This window comes from Canis aureus, chromosome 6 (assembly GCF_053574225.1).
Source record: "Canis aureus isolate CA01 chromosome 6, VMU_Caureus_v.1.0, whole genome shotgun sequence".
Classification (NCBI taxonomy): domain Eukaryota; kingdom Metazoa; phylum Chordata; class Mammalia; order Carnivora; family Canidae; genus Canis; species Canis aureus.
The window spans coordinates 1,507,479-1,523,996 of NC_135616.1; the positions used below are offsets into that span (position 1 = coordinate 1,507,479).

The 16,518-nt window shown below is 40.7% G+C and overlaps 1 protein-coding gene and 1 long non-coding RNA gene across 5 annotated transcripts in view; one reads left to right on the top strand and one right to left on the bottom strand.

Moving 5' to 3' along the window:
• LOC144315380 (uncharacterized) overlaps positions 1-16,057 on the top strand; it is a 38,233-nt gene extending 22,176 nt beyond the window's left edge. The window contains exons 4-6 of the long non-coding RNA XR_013381070.1: positions 5,847-6,067; positions 10,306-10,377; positions 15,901-16,057. This is a non-coding gene — a long non-coding RNA (uncharacterized LOC144315380). The remainder of the gene's footprint in view (positions 1-5,846; positions 6,068-10,305; positions 10,378-15,900) is intronic.
• DYM (dymeclin) overlaps positions 1-16,518 on the bottom strand; it is a 341,383-nt gene that overhangs the window by 159,008 nt on the left and 165,857 nt on the right. The window lies entirely within an intron of this gene.

Consider the following 16,518-nt stretch of genomic DNA (forward strand, 5'->3'; position numbering starts at 1 on the left):
TTTTTCTTTCAGTAGAAAAGATACTTAGATGTTGGAGGAAGTAAGGACCTGTATAATGCAAAAATGGATGAACTGGTTATATATTGTGTTTCTAGCTGGAATTCAACTTTAACACCCAACAACAGACTTTAACATAAACGGTTGGATTAAAAAAAAAAAATACACTTAGCTTTACAAAATTGTTCATCCTACTCCAAATGTCACATGAGTAGCAACGTTTTTATTCATTCAAAAAATATTTACTAAAATTCACTCTGTAAAAACACTGTGCAGGTATGCAAGAGTAGAAAAATAAACCAAGGCTAGATGTTCTTCAGGTTGAACAATACTGCATCTCCAGGGATTTCTCTGCAGCCTGCCCCTGTGGGTCTTCTACCTTGCCAGAAAGCCATGCTGGCCCACTCCCTGCAGTCTGGTGGTTGTACTACTGTCATCCCCTCTACTTTCTTGTTTTCCAGTGACTAGAAAAAATGCACATGGTGGCGGAGGAGCTGCTGTCTGTCTTCCCATAATCCATTTCTCCACTAACAGACTTTCAGCGAGCACATGCTGGGATGAATAAAAACTACATTTCGGGGCAGCCCGGGTGGCTCAGCGGTTTAGCACCACCTTCAGTCCAGGTCGTGATCCTGGAGACCCGGGATCGAGTCCCACATCAGGCTCTCTGCATGGAGCCTGCTTCTCCCTCTGCCTGTGTCTCTGCCTCTTTCTCTCTCTCTCTCATGAATAAATAAATAAAATCTTAAAAAAAAAAAAAAAACTACATTTCTCAGCTTCCACTGCTAACTGTGGTCACATGATGAAGTTTGGGCTTACCAGGCATAAGTATTTCTCATGGCAGCTTCTGGGCATCTTCCTGAAGAGTCAGCTTGTGCCTTGTCTTGCTCTTTTACTTTTTGTCCCCTCCTCTTATCCTGTGGCTTGAACTCAGATGCTGAACAGGACAGTAATAACCAAGGTCAGACCCTAAGGATGGTGGAGGCATATTGGAAGGGATTTCCCCAAAGATGTCCATGCCCTAATCCCTGGAAACAAGGAGCTATACAAGGCAAAAGGGAATTGGCAGATGTAATTAAGACTACAGATCTCAAAATAGAGACATAATCTTGAACTATCCATATGTGGACAATCTAATCATATGAACCCTTTACAGCACAGGAACTCTCTCTGGCCAGAGCCAGAGGTGGCAAATGGATAAATCAGAGGGATTCCAAGCATGAGAATCACTGGATGTGCCACTGATGTAGGAACCCGTGTGTGAGGACCAGAAAGCGGCTTCTAGAAGCTCAGAGAAGCCCCTAGCTGAGTGCCAGAAAGGTAAAGGGGACCTTGTGATGCTTTCTACCATCACAAGGAACTGAATTCTGCCAACAACCTGGAATCTAGAAGGAGATTCTTCCCAGAGCCTTCTGATGCTAGCCCAGCAGGGCCAACAACTTGATTTCAGCCTTGTGAAACCTGCAGCAGACACGAGCTAAGCCACATCAGACTTCTGACCTACAGAACTACGGGATAATACATGTATTTTGCTTTAGGTAGTTTAGCTGGTGAGGATTTGTTTTAGCAGCTGAAGAAAACCAGTACTTGCTGGAGCAGAGGCTCCATCAACTTGGACTTCTACTGGGAGAAAAATAAAATGCTTTCTTTAAACTACTAGTATTGTCAGTTTTTCTCAGTGATTCACAGTTGAACCTAAATTTGACGGATACACTTGATGAAACCCTTTTAACATAGCGAAGTAGCATTACCCACATCTGAAGAATAACAGAGGCAAAAGTGAAATGCTGTTTCAAGCTGGGAATACTTCATATACATATATATGTCATAACAACAGCTTTTTAAAAGACCATTTTCACTTTTTCAGTTGCAACAGGGAGACTGTGTATTACATAACACTTAGCATGTGATCCAATTCTAAGAAAGTCTTGAAAAAAATGGCACAAGTTTGCATCACTACCAGTGTCTAGACCAGTCAGGATTAGTAATTACTTACTGGATACAATAAGGTCAGTATACATCAGCAAAATAGATGCAAATGGTTTGGAAGGAATGAAAGGCACAATTTCAAGCAAGCACTACATGTCACTGTGAAAGAAAAAAACTGGTAAGGCCTTAAAAAATGCCTAAAATCTATCAATTATTACAAAATACTCCATTTCATGATTGCAATATAAAAACAATACTATAAAATCCTCACACCACCTTTTTTCTTCCAAAGGAAGCAAAGACTTCTGCAAATAACATTTGTTTAAGCTAATTCCATCTTCATTTTAACATGAAACATTTGATTTCTAGACATAGAAGGAATGCAACACTTGTGTCAAGTATTTGATAATTTAAACAGTTTTGGTTTTGTTCTGGAAATGTTTTATTCACATTTCAGGTGTTGCTTTTGGATAGCCTTAAAATTAAAGCCTTTTAACATCAAATAAGAAAGGACTTCAGTTCTCCCTTTTTGTGAGGGGAGGTGCCTGTGAAATATCTATTAATACGTAAATGAAAAGAAATAAACAGTCATTCTCAGTCATGTTGTATTTTAGAACTACTTCAATTTGATCAAGTATGCCCAACTTTAAGAAAACCAGTATGTGCAAGGATGAAATTGCTTTATAAATAGTGACACTGAAGAAGGGAAACAGAAATGGATTCTAAGAACTAATTAACAATGAATAAGAAGTGAAAATAAAACCTTTTAAAAATGATAGGGTCAGTAGGTGGGAAAAGGTGGCTTGACTGCCCCAAAAACAAGGACAGAGGCCGGGCCTCTGAGACAGTGGATGAGCGGCTGTACCCACCACGCCCACCCAGTGGTGTCAGATGGGTCCCATCAGGTCTTCTCCTCGTTTTATCACATAGCAAGGGGGAACGGAGGCATCAGCAGTCAGCCGTCTGACCCTGTTTGCTCTCCCTAAGAAGCAGCACAAACAATTTTCCCTGCTACTTAATGAAACACAAGCCACACCTGAGATTCAAGAGCAGGAGCACAAGATCTGCTTCCTTGCAGAGAAGTCTCCTGCAGGGCTCACTCAGGATATCCTCCTACTAAATGTCATCACACAAATTATCCCTAAAGAGTCTTCTGCTTGTGAGCCCAGGGATCACTGCAGGGGGCAGTACCCAAAGGGACAAACTGCAAACAAATGCTCCTGAGGGGTTTCTGAGGCTCCGGAATAAGGAATGGTAATGCTCACTCAGAATCAAGTCTACCATTTTCCCCAAGCTCTGTTTGGAGAAAAGGAGGGTTCGCTAATACTTAAATATGCTAAACATTGTTCTAACGGTTTCCTCCTTTTTACTGAATACTCATAATAACGCTACAAAATAGGAACTATTATTTTGCACATTTTATTTAACTTGCCCAAGATCACACAGCTAGCAAGAGGCAGAGATGGGTCTTACTCTAGTGTATACTACTGCCCACTTTCATATACTCTCATGCACAAGAATTTTCTTTCCAGAGCTGTCTGTGTATGTATGTGCAAAACTTAAATGTCCAAATACATGGCATTATTTATTTTGTTGGATAAATCAATGATAGTTCAAAGCCATGTTATAAAACTCTTTCCCACCGCAGGTGATACAGTACAAAGATGCTTATAAAACTATATATACACGCTATAGCCTGTTTTTTTTAAACATATACATATGTATGAATAGAAAATTATCTCGAGTGTTTTAGACTAAGGCATTAGTCTAAGGATTACACAGAAGTAGAAACCATGGTTGTCTTCAAGCTTGCCTGTATTTTTGTAATGAGTCTGTATTGCCTTTTTTAGTGGAGAGGCGAGGGAGGCTCCATGCCCAACGCGGGGCTTGAACTCATGATTCTGAGAGCAAAACCTCAGCTGAGGTCAAGAGTCGGACACTTAAAGGGCTTAGCCACAGCCATCCAGGCTCCCTGAGTCTGTACTGCTTTTGTTTCTTAACTTTATTATTTTTGCATAATCCTTTATTCTACACATCTTGTGTGCCAGGCATTGTTAATAGGTACTTGAGATTCATTCGTGAGGACAAAGATTCCTGTCTCACTGGCACTCACGTGGTAAAAGAAGAGAAACACAGGCAGTGAAAAGTTTTGCTTTGCTCTCACCCCATAACATTTTAATCAGTTTCTTGTGTATCCTTCCAGATGTTTTCCATGTAAATAAGAATATGTATTATTTATCCCGACTTCTATTCACATACTACACATACACTTTCTTCACGTGTCTCAGAGAGCCTTCTATAGGTCCCCTTACTTTGTTCTGTAGCTGCACACTGTCCACTGTGTCACATTTATTTAAATAAGTCTCTATGGATGGATACCTGAGTTGCTTCTAACCTCTCACTATTATGAAAAAAATACTGCCCAAATAAACTTGTACGCTATCATTTTGCACAAATACAGGCTATGACTGTTGAGTCAAGGAGTAACATATTTGGAATTTGGATAGACACTGCCACATGGTTGTACAGACACAGTTGGAGAGTGTCTGGATATAACTGCACAGGCAGATTTTTCTAAACCAAAAGGTGGAAAGTGTCATCTCAGGGAAGCTTTTAAATTGCAGTTTTCTTATTAGAGTGAAACAGTATTTTAAAATATATTTAAGGACCATCAGACTCCCTTTCATATAACTTTAAAAACCCTAAGTTTTGAGAGCATGTGATCTTTATTAGGCAAACTAATTAGTACCTACAGGGAGTCTAGAGGCAGCCATGGGCCTGGCTTAAATTCAATTAGGTAGTATTTTTCATCTTTTGAGAAAATGTCAGGGAAGTGAATAACCAGGTTTAGACTATGTGGACAGTAACTGTGTCCTTTTAGTTCCTCTCTGCCTAGCACAAGGCCTGGTGCACCCCAGGTGTCCAATAAAACATTTGCCAAAAAAGAAAAAAAAAAGGGGGGGGGCACCAAAAAAAAAAAAAAAAAGAAAGAAAGAAATTCTTTCAACGTTTATAGCACAACAGCACCACCAAGGGGAGCTTTAGCTAAAGGATCCCCCCCGACCCCAAGAAATTTCCTGCAGCCTGATCTCAGACCACAGCAAACACATAATCAAATTGCAGATGGTATAACTGCTGTATAAATGCTACTTCCACACAACCTCTGATTTCCATCCCCCAGATTTAACGTTGCCCCTTAACCTCCCTTTCTGGAACTTCTGGGGTTGCCACTGTCAGAGTGAACATGCAGTCAGTCACACTGCCACAGGGTAACACAGCTCTGCATTTCCTCAGCCCTAAGGCAAGATCAGGCCAGTGTCAAGCACTCTGTGACCAACAAGTGTAGCAACTCCAGCGCTCACAGGGCAGGAACTCTGTTCACCCATTGTAAGTAAAGACACCGTCACTGGAAAGTGGGCATTTCCGTCTGAACAAAAGAAACTGAATACAGGCAATAATCAAGGGAGAGAGCTTCTATGGCAAATGTAGATTAAGCAAACAAACAAAAAATGCAAAGATAACATCTGAATACATTCAGCTAAATTTTCTATTATGAATAGAAATCCAGACATTGATCTTAAGCCCAGAATTTAAGAATGAAAGTAGTCATTCATTTTCCCAGCTACACCGGGGAATAATTTATGACAGTCCCATGACAGGCAGTGTCCAAAGACAGCGGCTGGCTGCAAAAGAACCAAGCCTCTCAGTGTTTCTGTCCTTTGGTGGTCGCCTCCCTTTGAATCCGGGCTGGCCCTGCAACCTGCTCTTGACAGACAAAATGTAGTCAAAGTAATTTTCTGGGATAGGTGAGCTAGGTCGGTTCTTGTCATTCTTAGGACCCTTCCTTCCTTCCTTTCTTTCTTTCTTTTTTTTTTTTTTTAATTTAATTATAGTTGACATAAATATTCTATTACTTTTAGGTATATGTTAACAGTGATTTGATATCTATGGGATGTTTCCTCTTGGAAACTTGTGAGAAGACCAAGCTTCACAGCCAGGTCCCATGGAAAAGAATGAGAAGCTCTAGTCAACATCTCAATAGACCTTCCAGCTAACAGCTGGCATCAATTGCCAGTCATGAGACTGGGCTACACTGGACATCCAACCCAGCTGCTAACTGCAAACATGTAAGAAACTCCAAGTGAGTATCACACAGCTAAGTAATCAATCCACAAGCACTGTGAGACATAATGAGAAATCATTGTTTTAAGCAGTAAGTTTTGGGGTGGGTTTGTTACACAGCCATAAACAACCAGAACATATTTTATAGCCACATCCAAACAAGATGAGCAACAAACTTCTAGGACAATTTAGTACAGTAACATTCCCAGGTTATGACTTTTAAAGAAAGAAACCTTGCCCTCTTACGGGGAATAAACATGATTTATATATTCTGTGTATCCCCTTTCCCTTCTAACCCCTTGATAACTATGGTCTCAATAATTATTTATTAAATGGAAGCATGAATAATACAAATGTAGCTAACTATTGATTATACTGATGGAAGGAAGTAAGGGTATAATTAATTCAGAAATAGTAGATATTCAAAAGTATATACAATGAACTCTGTAATACAGATGTGTTCATATTCACTATCTCTGCCCCATCCTCTGAAAGGGTATTAGCCTTACCTCTGTGAGACCCAGGAAATTTAACAAAAATCCCCTACCCCTGGACAAGCAGAGCAGGACTGACTCCATTTTGTGCTGTACTCGCCTTGTGCCGACCTGCTTAGGGCACTGCCCCACCCTAGTCAAGACCAGGGCACACCCTAATCGAAAATCGGCTCAGTGATAGGCCAGCTCAAATGGATACTTTAGGGTAAAATGTAATTCAATCGGCCACCTGCGAGGGTCCGGACCAGCATGACTGTGCAACTCTCTGCGTATCCCATTGGCCACTGGCCCCTATAAAGTTGCTAAGCCTCTTAGTCTTGGGGTCCAAGTCCCTGCTTGGGACACTTGGACCCGAGCTCGAGCTTGTAAATAAACCCTCATGTGTTTGCATCGGTGTTGGCTCCTTGGTGGTTTCTCGGATTCGCGATCTTGGGCACAACACCTCAGAGCCCCTTTAGACTCCTAAAAAATTATCAAGGACCAAAAAAACTTTTTGTGTGAAGGTTATACCTATAAACACTTACAGTAAAAATAAAAATGAGAAATATAAAAAATAATTTAAATCTAGTAATTAACCTATTACATGTTAACATAAAATTTAATAAAAAAACTCCTTTTGAAAACAAAACAAAATGTCTGAAGAGTAACATTATTTTCTACTTCTGCAAAATCTTTTTACTGTCTGGCTTAAGAGAAAACAGATCCTCATTCCTGCTTAAGTCAATCTTGTTTTATTTGAAGCATATTAAGAAAATGCAGCCTTATAATACATGTACTTAGAAAAGGGAGGACTATTTTAATGTCCTTTCCAGAAAATTATAGATATTCTGCTTAGAAACAATAGGATTCAAGTGGTAGTTTCTCAAAGATTAGTTAAAATACAGGAGCATAAACAGTAAAAGATGACTTTGAGTCTTTTGCATCAAGATCCATTGGTCTATTTTGTACTTTCAATGAATCTTTTCACTCATGCTGCATTTTGCGACTTCATGCTTTGGTCATTTGAAAAATATTGATTTGCTGAGTTATACAGATCTTACAAATGTTGATACATTTCATCACAAAACAACCCAAATTCCCATACTTATCATCATCTTCAATCTTATCAAAAAAAGTCTTTAATAATTGGGAAGCTGTCAAACCTATGTTGCCAATATGAGTTTTTTAAAATTCTAATTTTTGCCTGTAAGTTCCAATTTTATCATTGGCAACCAACACTAACAGTTGTTTTCTCTGAAGTGACAGGCTCATTTTATTCATTTTTACAAAAATGTCTGCCAACCCTAAATAACCACAGATGTCACTCATTCTTTTAACATAAAAATGGTAATCTCATCCAAGAAGTGACTAGTTGGGCAGCCCAGGTGGCTCAGTGGTTTAGTGCCACCTTCAGCCCAGGGCGTGATCCTGGAGACCCAGGATGGAGTCCCACGTTGGGCTTCCTGCATGGAGCCTGCTTCTCCCTCTGCCTGTGTCTCTGACTCTCTCTCCCTCTCCCAAGAATAAAGAAAAAAATTTTTTTTCTTAAAAAAAAAAAGTGACTAGCTTAGTTCACAATACAATCATACGTGTGCTTTCCCAAGACAATCACTACAGCTCAATATGTAGAAGTGCTTTATTTGAACCAGATCTATCACACAAAATATCTCAAAGACCTGTATCCAAAGGTCAAGCTTTATCACAACTAATCGTTTTTACTATGTCATCAAGGACATTCAGTAAAAGTGGCTTTTCCCCCTTTTCACTACAAGTGTGTGGTTGTAGAAAATACAAGGAGTACTGATAACAATTCAGTGCCATCGTCCTGACTTATGTTTTACCCCTACTTTGCTTTGACGATACTCATTCAAAATGTCAGCACAGTGGAAATGCCAAATGACACCTTGTTGTAGAAATAGCTTAGACCCCAGGGAACCTGTGTGGTCTGTGGACCACACCTTGAGAACCTCTGCATTGGTGTGATCCAAGAAAGAAGGTGATGGAAGCTCTACACAGTGGACACTGCACTCTTTCTTAATAGAGAATCTGAGTTTAATGTGGTTGACACCGGTTTCTTCTTTCTAGTACTTGCCAATGCCAGGTCTGCCACAGAGATGATAGAACACTTCTGAGCTAAGGTCACATGTAGATTTCAATTTCAGCTCCATCACACTGGGCAGGACAGTGTGGTGCATCACATGAGTTGCCAGTGACCGGCAATACTGGACATGTGGCAGACATATAGAACAAATTTGATAAATGATTAAATGATCCCCAAATACCCACCCTTATATTAAAACAATCATAATCGTGTTATAAAATAGTCTGTGCAGAACCAGGGTATGTTTAAAAGCTCAGTGACTGAGTGATTCTAAGTGAGAAATTTGGAATGATATATTAAGGTACCATTACTATGTTAAGTAAATAATGTACAATGTTCTTATATTTCAACATGATCTTCATGTTTGACTAATAGAGGTAAGAAAATAGGCACATTTTAGATGGAAAAACTGCACTAACAGCAATGTCATATCGGGTTCCTACAGATGTTTGTCCTACTTTGTGGTCCTCAAACCCCTCAGATCTTTCTTTTTTAAAAAAATTTTATTTTATTTTATTTTATTTTATTTTAATTTTATTTGAGAGAGAGAGAAAGAGAGAGAGAGAGAGAAGGGCAGAGACACAGGCAGAGGGAGAAGCAGGCTCCATGCAGGGAGCCCGACATGGGACCCAATCCTGGGTCTCCAGGATCACGCCCTGGACTGAAGGCAGTGCTAAACCGCTGAGCCACCCAGCTCAGTCACCTCTCTTTCAAACAGGGTTCTTAAGAAAATATAATTTTTCATCAATTAACTCCTCTCTAGGTGTTTAGATAGGTTTGGCTATGTGCCATCGTTGGGGAAAACTGTCACTTATCTAGCTCTCAACAGGGAGACTCTCACAGAACCCCAGATGACGAAGCCTGCGAGACGACATGAGATGTCTGAGACCCCACAGTTCACCCTCAAATCTTCTCAGCAGCTACTAAAAGATTGTCAATGGCTTCTTAAAAACAACAAGGAGATCACACGCTTAGAAAAGTTGAAAGCAACTCTCCCAAGGAAGGATATAATAATAAATGTCTCGTATACAGATTATTCATATGCTTTTAGTTTAAAACTTCATTTATAACCAGCACTTGGCAGTGGAAGGGAGTACAGTATTATAGATGGAGGACACATGAAGGTTTAAATCCCAACATTGTCACTGTCGGTAAGGTGATCTTAGATAAATTACTTCTCTGAGATTGTTTCTTCACTGTAAAATGGAAATAGCAACACCCATACCATCAGATAGCAAAATAACACTGTATAGGGCCCAGTATGTGCCATATGGCAGATACCAACTGTACAAAAACCAAAAAGTGGTAGTCCATATGGCATGCTGTTTCTACCTGACTTACCACCAGGAGATTTTAACCATTTTAATACAATTTTTAAAGCATGAGAATTTATCAAATACCTACTACTGAGCCCCACCAGGAATAGTATCTGCTGCTGTCTTTTAACCAGGAAGATGAAGCATGAGGTGACTGCTATTCATAAAGTGCTTCACATACAATAATTCATTTATTCCTCCAGACAGCTCTGGGAAGATATGCCCACTTGTAGAAGAGGAAACCGAGGTGTACCAAACAAATGAACAACTGTGACTGCTCTAAGTATTTGTCAGTGTTGGCAACAGGGAGTATTTCTCTACCTTCCCAGAGGCTACCTTGGCTCACCTCTCTTTTCCTCCCTTCCAGGAGGCAGTCTCTCCTCCCTCATGCAGCCCCATCCCTGTTCCATCGGATTCTGCAAGCACTTCCAATGGACATGTGAGTCATTCTCAATCTCTGAAACTTTTGTTTACTCCTGTTTCTCCTCTTAACACAACCCTTATTTCTTTGGGAAAAGGTTCTTTTTTTACTAAAAGTCGGTGAAGCCTGTGCAATTCATCAAAAGCAAAATTCTTTCTGAATCACTCTCTCTTATCTGGCCTTAGCATTTTGTAACATATTAGGTATCAATCACAGTTATGGCTTAAAAAAAAAAAAGGAGAGGGATCCCTGGGTGGCGCAGCAGTTTGGCGCCTGCCTTTGGCCCAGGGTGCGATCATGGAGACCTGGGATCGAGTCCCACGTCGGGCTCCCGGTGCATGGAGCCTGCTTCTCCCTCTGCCTGTGTCTCTGCCTCTCTCTCTCACTGTGTGCCTATCATAAAAAAAAAAAAAAAAAAAAAAAAAGGAGAGAGAATATGTGAGCCTTCATGCAAGCCTTTTCTCTCGTTCTGGGAAGAATACCAGGCAAGGAGCTGGGAGACATGCTTTCTACAGTCGCCTCTGCCACAATGTTCACTTAGACTCCTCACACAGGAAACCTAGGATTCAGTATTTCTATGTGTAAAATGTGCAAACTAGTCTCGATGTTCTTCAAAGATCTTTCCAAACCTAAAATTTTGTGATTTGTGTTTAATATCAAGATATCCTGCTGATGTCAAAGCCACTTGAAAACAATGCTTTCAGGGTTGTGCTAACAACACTGACATCTGACCAGGGATTCATTATGACACATGACAAAGTTGAGATGGGTGAGGCCAGGCACTCCTTTAGTACTTCTTCTAAGATACATAAATCCAATGCATTAGCAAGTGACACATGAGACCCAAGGTAGTATCAACTAGCTACTTTAATGCCACAGTGCTTTTTCCAACTGGTAACAGAAAGGCATAACTAGGTAAAGACTGTAGGATCATAATTTCCCATGGGTCTCTCAGGTTTCTGCACATCTTGAAAGCAGAGGCATTGATGGCCTTGTGCTCTGGACTATCTTTTCACAGATGTCTGCAGCGTGACCAGATATGGAAGGTGGAGCAAGTGTCTGCCTCTAGAGTAGAGGGCAGTTTGTTTGCTATCAAATACATTAAAGATGTCTCCATGCAAACACTGGGCAAGTTTTCTTGAAGCCTATAATAAAAGATTGGGGTTTCCCAAGCTCAGGGTCCCTGCTCTGTAATGCAACACACTCATGTGTAGATGTCACCTGACCTTTGTCAGGTTGCTCAGTAGGCCTAGGGAGTCACAGTAGAAAATGATATTCTGGTTCCTCCTACTGCTGTGGTTAGTAGGCTGTGCTCTCTTACCCAAGAATACGGAGTTTCTACCAGGATCCATGAAACTGTGGAATCTAATTTGTTAGCTTGTAAACTGGGTAAAAATCTCAGATCTTTTATAGCTGATAGGAATAGGGGCTTAACAATTCATGGCTAAAGGACAAAGTATGAACCCTCCCTATTACCTCTACAAAATGGCCACAGCATTCTATAAAACTCTATGCATTTTAATATTTAATTTCCCATGTGACAATTCTTTTCATAAAAGTATGTACTTATAATAAAAATTTATCAGATAAAGGTATGGTCTGCTACTTTAAAGGCTGATATTTTGAATATGCCAGCAGTCTAAACTGAAATTAAACCAATTATGAAGTTTTCACATGTCCCATCAAGTCTACTGAGACACTCTTATTGTAAAATACTAGCAATCTCTGAAGTGTTAGAAATTTTCTATTGGAAACCTTTTTAACTGCGAGCCAAGTGCTCTCAATGTAACTTCTTAAGAAAGGGCTAAACTAAAAAAGCAAACCATGTCAGATTTTCCCCAAAAAATTAGTTACCTTCAAAGTACCACTAACTGTAGGAAGTGCAGGAAGCCAGATTTTCAAGGCAAAACATTTTTCCTTCCTTTCTTGGCTACTGTCATGCCAAGATCAAACAAGGATCGGAAAAGTCCAAAGCAATGGAGAAGCTGGAAGTTCTTTATTGCCTAGGTATTAGGCAAGAACTAGTTAATTCTATCTTTTTAAAATAAATCATGTAAGTTTAATAGAAGTACTTACAGTACAAAACCATTGCTCAGACCTCCTACCAATCTAAAATAAAACATATTCTTAAGAACTCTCTATATTCAGTGAAGTTTTCGTTTAGTGAAATATTTGGGAAATACAGGCGATGTGATGATTCTTTGGGCAAAGAATCAGAATCCAGGAATATTAACAGAGAGCAAGAAATGTTTTTGTAGAGATGTTATCCACATTTATTTTTAGGTTAAAATGATTTCGAAGAATATTCTAACACTGCAATAGAAAAAAAGAGAGCTGTTGAAAGACGTGGCAAGCCACTGATAACTCTCAACACTCACACAAAGCGTACATACATTAGAGATGGAAAACAGAACTCACCAGGATTTCAGAACAAAACTAAACTATTTCCTATAACCCTAGTATCATGCAATTCCTACCCTACAGAAATAATTTTCTAACTACAATGATATCAGATAATGATATGGATGGAAACTGAATTAGAGATTAAAAAAAATAAAACCAACATGAGTGTAACTAACACAATTTCTATATTCAATGAACAGCATTAGTCTGAAATTAAAACATAAAATATCTCAGAGAACTTTGGCAGTGGTAGACACAAAGCAAAGGCCTGGTAAGTACTTACTGAATTAAAAATAAATTCTAATGGCAAGGATTAGGTGGAAGAAAAATATTAAAGTTACAAGCAGAAAGATATACAGTTCTTGTCCTCTCTTCCATGTTCATCTCCCTGGATAATATCCACACACCATATACCGCAGTATGTCAACAGAGCCATACCCTCCTCAACTAGCTAATTTAAGAAGGAAAGAAAAGAAAAAAGACCTCCTACAGTCATTGTACCTGTAATTCTATTTAGCTGTATTACTGGAAGGAAGTTGAAATGAAAGGTGAAAGTGGCAAATGGAATGATCAACAAGGGCTTGGTCACCTTAGATGGCAGAGAACCACCTGTCTAAGAAAATCCCCAGTAGCTTGGATACGTGATCCCACAGCAGGTGAGTTATCTTCAGAAGCAATGCTCCTCTGGTCTTGCTCTGTGCAGTAGAAGGCACACTGGCCTCTGATCTGGACACACTTACCAGCTGTGTAGCACCAATACCCTAAACCATATAAGCCTCCAGACTTTTACTAGTCTTAATTACAACAAAAAAAGAAACAAATGGTGAGATACTGAAAGTGATAGGTATGAATTTATCATTAAATGGATCTTATTTTAAGATCTTATTGAGAGAAAGAGAGTGAGCAAGAGAGAGAGAGAGAGAGAAAGAGAGAACATGAGCAGGGGGAGGGGCAAAAGGACAGGGTGAAGCAGGCTCTCCACTGAGCAGGGAGCCCAATTCGTGGCTCAATCCCAGGACCCCAGGATCAGGACCTGAGCTGAAGGCAGAAGCTTAAAAGACTGAGCCCCCCAGATGTCCCCAAAAGGACTTTATTTTATTTTTAAAAGTTCTTTTTTTTTTTTTAAGATTTTATTTATTTATTCATGAGACACACACACACACAGAGAGAGAAAGAGAGAGAGAGAGAGGGAGGGAGGGAGGGAGAAGCAGGCTCCATGTAGGGAGCCTGATGGGGGACTTGATCCCAGGTCTCCAGGATTACACCCTGGGCCAAAGGCAAGCACTAAACCACTGAGCCACCCAGGGATCCCCAAATAGACTTTATTTTAAAAGTAAGACAGTATTCCCGAAATCTCATAACCAAGAGAAATAACAGTATGTTACCATATATTTGAATATTTTATGTTGTGTAAAATAAAATTCATCCCAACAATAGACTGTGTTTTTTTTTTTTTTAAAGATTTTATTTATTTATTCATGAAGGACACAGAGAGAGGCAGAGACACAGGCAGAGGGAGAAGCAGGCTCCATGCAGGGAGCCCGATGTGAGACTCGATCCCGGGACTCCAGGATCACGCCCTGGGCCGACGGCAGGCGCCAAACTGCTAAGCCACCCAGGGATTCCCGACTGTTTTGTTTCTTAATATTTTCTTGTGTGTTTTTGGTTCAATGTATTACTTGGTTCAGAAGGAAACATCAACCCGTGAAAACTTAATTCAGGAGGGACAGAAGTGAGGAGAGAAATGAGGAGGCCTGATGCAGTAAGGTAATACCAGCAAGTATTATTAAAAACAAATTGTCTATTTATCTTTGATTCCATGGGCTATTCTGAAAGATCTTTACTTGTCCAAAATAGAAGAGCTAACCATTCAGAGTTAAATAACCAACCTCGTTTTGCAGACTTCAGAAAAATGCTGGGTGACTACCATGTCTACTGTTACAGATGCAGAGCAGAACAAGGAAGCTTACAGAGCCTGACAGCATGGGGTTGGTCAGACGAAGAGAAGGAGGGGAATTTACAAGAGTCTACATTCATTACTGCTGGCTGTAAATAGTAAAAAAAAAAAAAAAAAGGGGGGGGGGAGCATAAATCACGGGTTAAAGAATTTTTAAATTCTCAAATTATACAAGAAAAAATTCCTCTGTACTGCTATTAAAAAGTCCTAATTAAAAATGTAATCTGGGCAGCCCGGGTAGCTCAGCGGTTTAGCCCCGCCTTCAGCCCAGGGCCTGATCCTGGGGCCCCGAGATCGAGTCCCACATCGGGCTCCCTGCATGGTGCCTGCTTCTCCCTCTGCCTGTGTCTCTCTCTGTGTGTGTCTCATGAATAAATAAATAAAATCTTTAAAAAAAAAATGCAACCTATGTTTTAAATTATTTTATTGTCAAGAGGACTGAAAGACCAGAAAACTTCGACACTCTGCACTGTCATCAACTTCCCTAGCTCCAAGCAGCAGCAGGTATGTGCAAAATGCAGCCTGACATGAATCAACTTACATGGAGTCTCAGAACAATGGCTGTCAGAACTAAGCTTAAAATCTCAGCTGCCAGCCCACCTTCTAAGAACCAGTCACTAAGTACTTAAGAGTCCACAGTGTGCTTACTGAGAGATGCTCTCTATAGAGCAATGCAAAGTAATACAGCACAAGTCTTTTATTTCCAGTAATAACTACTCTGCTCAAGCAACAAGACTTTCCACCTCAGGCAAGGCACCTGTGCCACAAACACCTACACTGGTCAGGTCACGACACTTAAGTCCGCTCTCTCCCACATCCACCTCTGGGAGAAGCCACGTCTTCCAACAAGTAGCTTTCTCCTTTCCTGGCCCCTTGAACCCCCTCCTAGCCCCCAAAACTGACCGTGGCCCAGGACTTCTATGAAGCGGTAAACAGGCCAACTAGGTTCTTCTTCCTCTTTGGAAATGTGAATAGGGAAACATGACGTGAATGTTAGCAGCAGCTAGGTCTAAAGTGAAAAGGCCCAGGAGCTATGGGGGACGAGGGGGCCGTGTGTGACACGGTGGGAGGTGGGCCATTACCAGTCTAAGGTAAAACCTAACAGAGGGGTGGGAAACTGGTGGAAGAAGCTTTACAGGAGGAGGAGGTGACACCAGACATTTCCTCAACTATTTTTCCAGGTCCAGACTACATTTTATCCTGACGCAGAATAAGAATACCTGGGAAAGAGCAGCACACTGCAGTGATTCAGTGAGATGAGAGCAGCAGGCACCTGCCAACATATGACAAGTCGTAATGGAAGCCTGAGTACAAGTGGCAGGACCTGGATTCCTCACTATAAGGCAAGGTTTCTCAGTCTCGGCACTGGGTAATTCTTTGTTCTTCTGCATATTATAGCCTCTACCCACTAGATGTCAGGAGCAATCAACCCCCCCCCCCAAAAAAAAAAACCCCAAAAACCCATAAAACAACAAAAAGACAAACCCCTATCCCAGACATTGCCAAATGTCCCCGAGGGACAAAATCACCCACAGTTGACAGCCCACTGCTCTCAGTAGGCTGAAATGGAACCTCCTGGCAAGGGGAGTAATACTTAATATTTAAGGACAGGGGGGAATAATATCAGCCGTGCCTCTCAAATAGCAGCAGCAAGTGCCAGGGCCTACCACAGCAGGACACGTGGGGAGGCAAAGGGTCTGGCAGGCTAATGACTGCGTGGCTGAAGCCGGTGAGCAAGGGAACCTGCTGCGGTGGTGGAGATGGGAGTTGGGGGACGAACAAATGGGCGTGTCACTAGC